Genomic DNA, 10,359 nt, shown 5'->3' with positions numbered 1-10,359 from the left:
ATCTACTTTTTGGTACTTTTTCAATTGCAAAGTGTTGAAAAGTTAGTTTAAAAAGAAGTTTACAAATTATCTCCTTGGAGAAAACTCAGGAGAAAAAGCTAATTGCATATGTGCCATTATGTCATATTTGTGCCCCTATAATTTTAACCATTTCTGTACTCGTGGTCTCTGGCCCCTTAAGAATCAGAGACTTTTTTTCTTAAAATGAAGTAGTTATCACAGGGACTGGCTCACAGTGATCACATGGTCAGGAACCAATTAATTGTGCTGTCATTATGACTGCAGAGAGATCGTGCTGCAGCAATGGTAGAGTTTCACAAACGGTGGGAGCAACAAACCCCGCAGCATGACTGATTAAAAGCTACACCCGGGCAGGAATAACAGCCTCCAAACAGGACGTAGATTTCAGTCAAGGCTGTCTAATAGCGGTAAAATTACAGATCAAATAAAAAATTAAAAAAACTAATAGTGAAGCTGCATAAGCTGCAGCCTTACAAAGAATTCTGTGCTGATTGCTTGATAAAATATTGTTCATATGAGCTCCTGGGAGTCTGTGTTTCAGAAGAAAGCTGACAGGGGCGTAGCAATAGCCATAGCATCTGCTATGGGGCCCTGGAGCAGAGGGGGGGCCAGGTAGTACTTGATGTTTTCACTATTAACTTTCCTGTGTTCCTCCACCCGCTGACTTTGTTTCAGTGTCCATAGACTATATGCAATGTAAACTACATGAGAATGTAAATTACCCAATTAACTCTGGCATTGCTGAAAAGTGCCTGCATCTGATCGCCCCATAAAAGTTTCACTATCGGGCCCCATCATCTCTAGCTATGCCACTGCTGGTTTTGCTATAGTGACCATGCCCTCTCTTCCCAAATGACTGCTCTCTTGTCCTTATTGAGGCCAACATTGGGGTGTGGGGTATGAAGTCTGCATTATCAAGAATAGGGAGAACCTCCAAGAAATGCAGAGACCTTCACTACTACTGGTATGGGCACTGCCAATTGCCATTGACACATGTGTAACTATAAATCTCCCAGACTGGCATCTACTTATCACAGTGTATCACTAATTATTACCTGTCACGGAACAGCCGTGAGAAACGAGAACGCAATCGGTTTATTGCACCGATTGCCAGTGACGCGCTAGAATCTAGATTGGTTGAGTAGGAGCATCTGCAGTCAATCTGGGCTAGCAGTACTTAGATGCAGGATGTCTTTTGATGTGTTAATTAGCTTGGGCCAGGCCTGTGTCCAGGAGAATGTTTATTTTCAATTACCTCCATTTGGTGAGCCTTTTCATACAGGGAGAGCAAGGAAGCTACTCCCAGCAGGAAGCCTATTCAATACCTGCTTTCACCCAGACTATCCGGCACCGACCAAGGGCTATCTGAATGCATATGATGTATGGTTTGTTGTCGATTATATGGCAACTGTACATTGCACAGCTATGAAATTCATATAGTCTTATTCTGTAAAATCTGGCCATCGTACTGATATGAAATTCATCGCGATAGCCCGTCCGGTTATTGAGGTATGACCCTTCTCAAGAACTGGGTCCACTGCACTAGCCATGTCACTCTGATGTCATATTAATCTGTATTTTCCGACAAGTATGAATCTGTTATCCACCTAAATATGACTTGTATCGTTTGTGAGTTACGGCATTTTATACGTGTACACCTAAAATCTCTCAGAGGGAATGAACTGTCATTGGTGGGTAATTCAGAGGGGGCCAGCATTGCCACACCCCCAAACCAGCTTCATCAAAAGTATCTGCGAGGGGCTTTCCCTCATTCCTCCATTTTTCCACCTTCCTGAAAGCTGCTACCACTTTGAGGAACAAGTGGTAGCCATTTTGTTTGGACTTTGAACTTTGCTGAAACTGAACAAAAGGAACTCTACAAGTTTTCCCTGAACGGACATATTTCCACAAACCCTAAGTATTTTCTCCCCTTTTTATTTCATACTGGCTATTAATGTTTCAATAATTGTTGATTTTAATGATTGTCTGTATATATTAATTATTTTTATTGCACGTGAATAAAGACTTTATCAAAATCGTTCACTGTTCCGCTACCCTGCTACTCAGCCACACAAATTTAACCCAGACTTCTGAAGAGACGCTACTGTTGTTGCTAGCTAGACAGAATAGAGTGTGTTTAACCGTTTTTATTTGCAGCATCAGTCAGTCAGTCAGTAGGGACCACTGGCCCATACCAGTGGTGGTGGCAGATACCCTGAAATAGAGTGTAAAGTGTATTTTGTACATACCGTAACCTCACAGGCTCCCTTCTGGTCGGGCTGCTGCCCAAATTCAGTCGACTTCCATGCACCGATTGCGACCACAGTTTGCATGGTCTGTGTGCATAAACCGATTGGAAGGCAATTTGCGGTCTGGCCACCAGGGCTCTTGTGACAGTGTTTGGCAGTGGTTGGGATCTGTGGTGTGCTGAAAGTATCGAAGATAGCGCTAGCACTATCAAGAAACGAAATAATTCGTTGGTGTAGCTGGAATGCAATATATTTTTTATATATACAGAGAGACTGTGTAGCCAGTACCCCTTCCCAAAAGTTTTATTTTATTTGGCATGGAAATGTCCGGGAACTACCAGAACATGTGCCTAGCAGACCTGACATCCTCCGCAAGAAAAAACAGGACCTGATAGCAGACTTGTCCAGATGGGATAGCCAGCAACTGCGGGAGCTGGATGTGGCCGCTGAGGTGGACGTCGGCCCATCTGACTCAAGTCGAAGGGAACCAGAGACTGAAGATCCTAGGCGTACAGAGGTTGAGCAACCTGCGGGCAATGCGGCAACAGTTACGCAGGAGACTGTCAGTGTAGACCCCAATCTCAGAGTTCCTGTAAGTACTCGCCCGGAATCGGCCAGTACTGGAATGCCAATTTGTGCTGACCCGGTAATGCAGCTGGCATTACGAAAGCTGATGAACACTGACCTGGAAAAGTACCTGCAGTACATGGCGGAGCAAAAGCGAGAAGAGCGCCAGGCTGCAGAAGCACGTGAGGCGCGGACAGAGCGCCGAGAGTGAGAGGAACAGGAGCTCCAATGACAGCATGAGCTAAACATAGCAAAAGTGCAACAGGCCAGCTGGAGTTCCCCGCCCAGCCTCCATGCTGAAGGAGCTGCACCACCCGTAAGTGCAAAATTTAAATTTGCTAATATTGAGAAAGACACAGACATTGACTTGTTTTTGCGATCTTTTGAAAAAGCATGCCGTCAGTATCATCTGTCCCAAGACCAGTGGGCCAGACATCTGACACCTTTGCTGCGCTACAAAGCGCTTGATGCTTTCGCAGTGTGAAGAGAGGGAAACCGAGAGCCCGATATGGTGTAGTATGTTAATGTAATGGTATCTGGTGATAAAGAAGGTGATTATACTCACAAAGGTAGGTCGCCACCAAGGCAACTACTGGGCGAGCAGGCGGGGAGAATTATAACCTGACCCCGCTCAGGTCTAAGAAGTCGCTCTCTGTAGATGGGAAAAAGTGGGGATACACCCCTCCACCAAGGGTGGATTAAATTATTTTGTAGCAGGATAACAGAGGCGCCAGGTAGAGTAAAATTAATTAAAATCGTTAAAAAAGGCGAAGTGGGTGGACTCACCTCCCTTCTGGAAGAAATGGCCGGACAACGGGCAAGTTACTTGCAGTTTAAAGTAACATTTAATAATAACTCCAAAAGTGCAACGCGTTTCACGGGTAACAGTCCCGCTTCTTCAGGCAAACGATTTTTGGAGGGTACACTGTCTGGTCAAGAGCTGGGTATAGCGCCTCTGTCTTGGCGTCTCTGTCTTGACCTGCGGAAAAAGAGAATGATTATGCAGCTAGAAAAGATGCTATCATTACCAAATACCAGCTGACGCCAGAAGCCTATCGCAAAAATTTCAGGTCCTGGCAGAAAAAATCTTCTGGTTCTTACCGAGATGTGGTCAGCAGCTTGCTCACCACACTCCGCCAGTGGACTCTAGACCTCACCAAAGGGTCTTATGATGTCCTGGAGGACTTGATAGTCCTAGAACAGTTTCTGAACATTTGCCCTGCTGATGTACGACAGTTTGTGCTGGAGCACAAGCCTGCGTCAGCAACTGTCGCTGCAGACCTTGCTGAAACTTTTGCAACTTTCCGGGTGCCTGACACACGCAGAACTGCACCATCCAGCTGGAGAGGAGGTCAGCCCCATACTCTGGCAGACTCTCCTGCCCCTGTGAGCCTTACGCCACAGAGGCCATCCAGTGCAGCTGCTGCGCCCAGGCCTGCAGCAACTGAGGGGGTCACCTGTCACTACTGCCTGCCGCCAGCCCGGACGCATGAAGTTCAACTGTCTGGAGCGGAGACAGACACCGCCAGCATCTGCATCATCTGTATCACCTGTACCTCACCCACAGCAGAGGCAATCCGCCAGCGAACCACAGCCTGGATCATCAGATTTTGTTCTGTTTGCCAGTGGAAAGGAAGTCCGCGACCGAACCGACCAGCAGCAGCCTGTTAGAGTGAACGACAAGGTTGTCACCGAATTTCGAGACACCGGGCCTGACATCACGTTAGTTCACTCACACCTTGTGCCAGAGGAGAGCATCAGCTCCAGCCGATCCCTTGCCCTTACTGGAGTAGAGGGCACCCTTTTACACATAGCCCAAGCGAGAGTGAAGATCGACTGGGGTGTGGGGATCCAAGAAAGAGTTATTGGGGTTGTGAAGGATCTCCCAGTCCCTGTGTTGCTGGGGACTGATTTGGGCAAGCTTGTGTCCTATTACGAACCTGCCACAACCGCCTTGTTGCTCACAGAAGGAGACGGACTCTCCGCCCACCAACAGGTACTTTATACACTTGGGGGGGCACCAGCGGGAGGTGGGTTGAATGTGCCCAGTTCAAGGGTACCAGGTTCAATACTGCCTGCTTCAAAGGCACCTGAGTTTGATGCACGAACTGTCTGTCGTGATGATGTAACTGTACCTGAGTTTAATGTACAACCTGTCTGTAATGAAAATGTGTCTATACCTGTCAATGTCATTAATGCATGTGTCATGTGAGAATTACTCACCACTTCCGCGTTCCAAGCGCCGGCAGCGTCATATCGTCACAGATCTCCGCCTTCATTGAAGGCGGAGATCTGTGACGACATGACGCTGCCGGCGCTTGGACCCCCACTGCCCCTCCTTCTAGCGCTGCTTCCCCCCTCCAGGGACATCTATACTGGGGGCAACTGTACTAGCTATACTGGGGGCAACTAAACTAGCTATACTGGGGGCAACTAAACTTGCTATACTGGGGGCAACTAAACTAGCTATACTGAGGGCAGCTATACTAGCTATACTGGGGGCAACTAAACTAGCTATACTGGGGGGCAGCTCTACTAGCTATACTGGGGGCAACTATACCAGCTATACTGGGGGCAACTATACTGGGGGCAACTATACCAGCTATACTGGGGGCAACTGTACTAGCTATACTGGGGACAACTAAACTAGCTATACTGGGGGTAACTATACTAGCTTCACTGGGGGCAGCTATACTAGCTATACTGGGGGCAACTATACTGGGGGCAGCTATACTAGCTATACTGGGGGCAGCTATACTAGCTATACTGGGGGCAGCTATACTGGGGGCAACTATACCAGCTATACTGGGGGAAACTATACCAGCTATACTGGGGGCAACTATACCAGCTATACTGGGGGCAACTATACCAGCTATACTGGGGGCAACTATACTAGCTATACTGGGGGCAACTATACTAGCTATACTGGGGGCAACTAAACTAGCTATACTGGGGGCAACTATACTAGCTTCACTGGGGGCAGCTATACTGGGGGAAACTACTAGCTATACTGGGGCAACTATACTAGCTAATACTTCAAATTACAGTTAGCTCCGCCCTCATCCGGCCATGACCACGCCCATTTTTGCCACGGAGCAAGCTACAGGCCACGCCCATGTTTTTTAGGGGGGGGGGTGTCTTTTAATACCCAGCACCGGGTGCCAAATGCCCTAGGTACGCCACTGCTATCATGTTACTGACTCTGAGACCTCGCTGTAGTGTAGCAGCGCAAGCGCACATGTGCAAGATCTGAGAGGCAGAGAAGGAGGTAAATAGGATACAAGGGCGGGCCAGACAGGTGAAAGAGGCATGTTTTATGGGCACAGCGCAATCTATTCTTCCATACCGCTCTGATAAACAGGGAGACACAGAGAGCTGACCAATCCAATTAGGGAGAGGGAGAGTTGACCAATCCAACCAGTCAATCGCCTATATACTGTTATATACTGGATACCACATACAGTACAGCACCAGTATCTGTTCATACATAGCACCAGTATATGATTTTTTTAAAATTGTTATTTGTTGTGCGTTGGAAGAGGGGTAGTCTTATATGGTGAGTATATCCCAAACTCTACATTGTAACTGGAAAAATTGGGGAGTCATCTTATACACTCAGTCGTCTTATATGCCGGAATATATGGTAGCTCTCTTTATCCAACTTAACTTATGATTTATCTTTCTTTATTTGTTTATCTCATGAATCACCTCTCCTTTATTTTGTTTATCTCATGCATTACCTCTCTTTACAGTTACGGTGAAAAGTAAGTATGGTAAGCATTGTAAATCAACCCCAACGGTCCTTATTTAATTCACATGTTTTCTCCTAGGAGATATTGTTTTTTATCTTATGTTCCAAATAAGTTTTCAAAACTCTGCAATTGAAAAAAGTACCAAACTATAATTGAAAAAGTACTGTGAAAATGTTTCTGAGTATTTTCATGCTTGCTGGTGACTTAAAGGGCATTTTATTAATAAGTTGTGAAAATATCACCTAGAAAAAAAAGTTAATTGAATAAGGGCCACTGATTATTTCTCAACTCGCCTCCTTTATTCAAGCATAACTTGTTAAGGTTTTTCACTCCTTTGTTGTAGTAGTCCATGGACAGTTAATTTACCCAATTGTTGACTGCAATCTTCAATTCACCATCTCCCATTTTTACTCCTAAATTTTCTCCTAGGCGATATTTTTTCATCTTCCGTTTAAAATAACTTTTCAGCACTTTTCATTTGAGAAAGTACCAAAAACTAGGTACTGTCAAAATTATTCTATTTTCTCGCTTGCTGGTGGCTCCTCCGGCCCACTGTAGGCCGCAAAGTCCCCCGGCTTCAACCTGGCTCCTGCCCGTATCCCTCCGGCGGCTCCCATTACTGGCGACACCCTGGCTGGGTGTCGGGCCAGCTCTTCCTGGTCTTTGACGCCGCTCGTCATTACGCCGGCCGCTATGCGTCATCACAGCGGCCGGCGTGACAGTCCTGCGCAAGCGCGGTTTAACGGCAACGGGAGCCGCTTACGGTGGGCCAGAGGAGCTCCAAGGTAAGTGAAATGTTTTATTTTAGGGGACTGCTCAAGGTCCCTTTAAAAAGGCATTTTATTGATAAGGTGTGTAAATACCACGTAGGAGAAAACTCAGGAGAAAAAGTGAATTGTATAAGGGTTGAAACTCTAATGGAAATTACTTAGAGCAAGGTCTGGACTGTGGGGTAGATGACTGAAAACCACCCATCCAAATCTGCCCAACAAAGATTTGGTTGAAGCAGCAGTAAGGGGGCCGGACATTGTCATGAAGAAGAACAAAGCCAAGCAAAAGCTTTCCACATCTCTGATTTTGGATGGCTTGTTGTAGTCTTTCAAGTGTGTCCTGAAATACTTGTCGACATTTATCGTTGAGCCTTTTTGCATAAACTCCCTAACAATCCCAGAAAATTGTGAATAAGCTTTTACAACTTGAAAGAGTCTGCTTGAACTGCCTGACCATTCCAGAAAATTGTTGGCATGATTTCCCAACTTGGTCTTCTTGAATTGTCAGGGTTTTGGGAGAGTTGGCATGATTCCATTTGAACGATTGACATTTGGCCTTCTGTAAAATGTGAAACCCAGGTCTCGTCACCTGTAACAATTTTATCAAGAAACTCATCGCTATCCTCATGTTAGAACTCCAGTAAAAATTGTGCTGAGCCCTTTCTTTTGGTTTTGTGTTCTTCAGTGACTGTCCCTGGTACTAATCTTGAACAAATGTTATTAAAGGCCAGATGTTCTAAGACCCCCCCCCCCCCCCCACACCCCCCAACAAAGATGAAGAATTGTTTGGGGGAAAATTGCAATTAGTTTTTAGTGACCCGTCTATCTTCCTTGATGTTTATATTAACTTAATGCTTTAGTTCTTCCTATTTGTGCTTGCATATTTGTACTGCCACTGCTAAAGCACATCTGAGGTGAGTGTGACATGGAAGCTGCCATATTTATTTCCTTGTAAACAATGCCAGTTGCCTGGCAGTCCTATTGATCTTCTGGCACATGTGTCTGAATCAAAACCCCGGAACAAGCATAAGGCTAATCCAGTAAAACCTGAGTCAGGGTACCTGATCTGCTGCATGCTTGGTCATGGTCTATGGCTAAAAGTATTAGAGACACAGGATAAGAAGGACTGCCAGGCAACTGGTATTGTTTAAAATTAAATAAACATGGCAGCCTCCATATCACTCTCACCTTGTGTTCCCTTTAAAAAATTGTAACACCAGTTACTTATATTTCTTTCATTCATGACACCTTTCTGATCCGCCTGCTGTAACTGCAGGGAAATGACAGCAGGGTGCACTCTCTTGGCACTGAGGAAGTGTATCTTGCTCCTCACCTCACAGTCAGTGGGGTCATAGCTGAGAGGCTTCATGTTAACGCTGTTGCAGTCATGTGGCAAGCGGTGCAGATAGAGAAGCGATTAAAGAGGACCTGAACTCAGAACTTCCTCTCTAGTCTAAAAGATACCCAACAGTATAATAACCTTTAAACAAAAAGTTTATTTGCTACAGCTGATACTATTCCTGCAATAAATCTGCAGTGTGTCTACTTCCTGCTTTCATGGAAGCAGACATATTGTTAACATCCTGTGTTTACAAATTAGCTGGTCTACCATGGCAGAGGAGATCCCTGAGCTGACACAGCTGAGAGATCAAATTACAGTAGTGATTAGTCACAGATGAGGGGTAATTAGACAGGCTAAACTCTCTTAAAGGGGAACTGAAGAGAGAGGGATATGGAGGCTGTCATGTTTATTTCCTTTTAAGTAATACCAGTTGCCTGTCAGCCCTGCTGATCCTCTGCCTCTAATACTATTAGCCATAGCCCCTGAACAAGCATTTAGCAGATCAGGTGTTTCAGTGGCTCAGACTTTAAAGTCAGATCAGACAAGACTAGCTGCATGCTTGTTTCTGGTTTTATTCAGATACAACTGCAGAGAAATAGACCAGCAGGGCTGCCAGGCAACTGGTATTGCTTAAAAGGAAATAAACATGACAGCCTCCATATACCTCTCTCTTCAGTTCCCCTTTAAATACATAAAGGATGCATTTCTCTCTGTTTTTCTTCAGACTTGTGCAAGAGTTCAAGTCCACTTTAACCTGACAGATGGAAATTAAATTACACTGAAACAATTCTTTGCGTAGCAGATAAAAGCAAATGGAGATTTCTTTGTGACCCTCATATTTACAGGCCATAATACTCCCGTGTAGCTGGGGAAATCACTTATGAGTACAGTGAACAGATTAAAGGTCAATAGTTTATAGTTTATAATAAGATTTGTCTGTAGGGGAGCTGAATAAACATTATTCACCTGAAGTAGTCAAAACTTTAAACGTAGATTTTTTTTAACCATTTAAATGAAAATATGACAATGGTTACCAAGACAGTCTTGATTGGGATTGTGACTATTGATACAGTTGTTTATATCATCAGTTTATTTTCACTTCAGGTTTCAAAGTAAGAAAACCTAATTTTTATACATACTACTTTCCAGAAGGTATGCAGTCATTTTAAGGATTAGCTCACACTAGAGCATGCATGTCAAACTCTAGCCCGTGGGCCAAATCTGGCCCTCTGAGTCATCAGATTTGGCCCTCAGGTGGTTTCCCTACTTTGCATTATGTTTGGCCCACTTAGGACCTCCAGAGAAGCTGTATCGGAGGGTAAGCCTTAGATCACCAGGGAAGCCATATGGGGAGGGGGAATGCACTAGGTACCAGGGAACTGTATAGATGAGGGAGGGGGCTACTAGACACCAGGGAACCGTTTTGGGGCATGGAGGGGGGGCACTAAACACCAGGGGAGGGAAAGAGGTGGCCACTAGACATTGAGGTTGGCCCGCGACTAGGTCCCAGAGCGCAATTTCGGCCCACTTTGTATTTGAGTTTGACACCCCTGCACTAGAGGTAGTGCTGTGCAGTGCGGTGCGGTGCGTACAGTAGGATCAGCAAGAAGATAATAGCAAAATCTTCTTGTCAATGTGATCAGTAGTTCTAGAGATGG

This window comes from Hyperolius riggenbachi, chromosome 4, assembly GCF_040937935.1.
Source record: "Hyperolius riggenbachi isolate aHypRig1 chromosome 4, aHypRig1.pri, whole genome shotgun sequence".
In the NCBI taxonomy this organism is placed as follows: Eukaryota; Metazoa; Chordata; class Amphibia; order Anura; family Hyperoliidae; genus Hyperolius; species Hyperolius riggenbachi.
The sequence above is the reverse complement of the archived record's forward strand: the minus strand, read 5'-3'. Positions refer to the sequence as shown.